We start from the raw sequence: 274 nt of genomic DNA, 5'->3' as shown, positions 1-274 counted from the left end.
ATCAAGCAAAGTTTTGCTTTCTCATCACACACTGTTCCATATTAACTTTTATATCACGTAATTGAATGTAGATCTCACCGAAACCTTATAGCACACTGTATAAATGTTCAAGGAATATGTGATTATAACTTTTATTCGTCAAGTGTCCGCCGATTTTGAATAATTCAAGTTTAAAACGAGTTTAATGTAGAGTCCGATTCCTCACCGCGCATGCGTATTGCTGTCCACGATGACCTTGGCTTCCTGTTTGTAACCTGTATGTTTTTCCAAGATA

Source organism: Penaeus monodon, chromosome 22 (assembly GCF_015228065.2).
Source record: "Penaeus monodon isolate SGIC_2016 chromosome 22, NSTDA_Pmon_1, whole genome shotgun sequence".
NCBI classification, from domain to species: Eukaryota; Metazoa; Arthropoda; class Malacostraca; order Decapoda; family Penaeidae; genus Penaeus; species Penaeus monodon.
The sequence above is the reverse complement of the archived record's forward strand: the minus strand, read 5'-3'. Positions refer to the sequence as shown.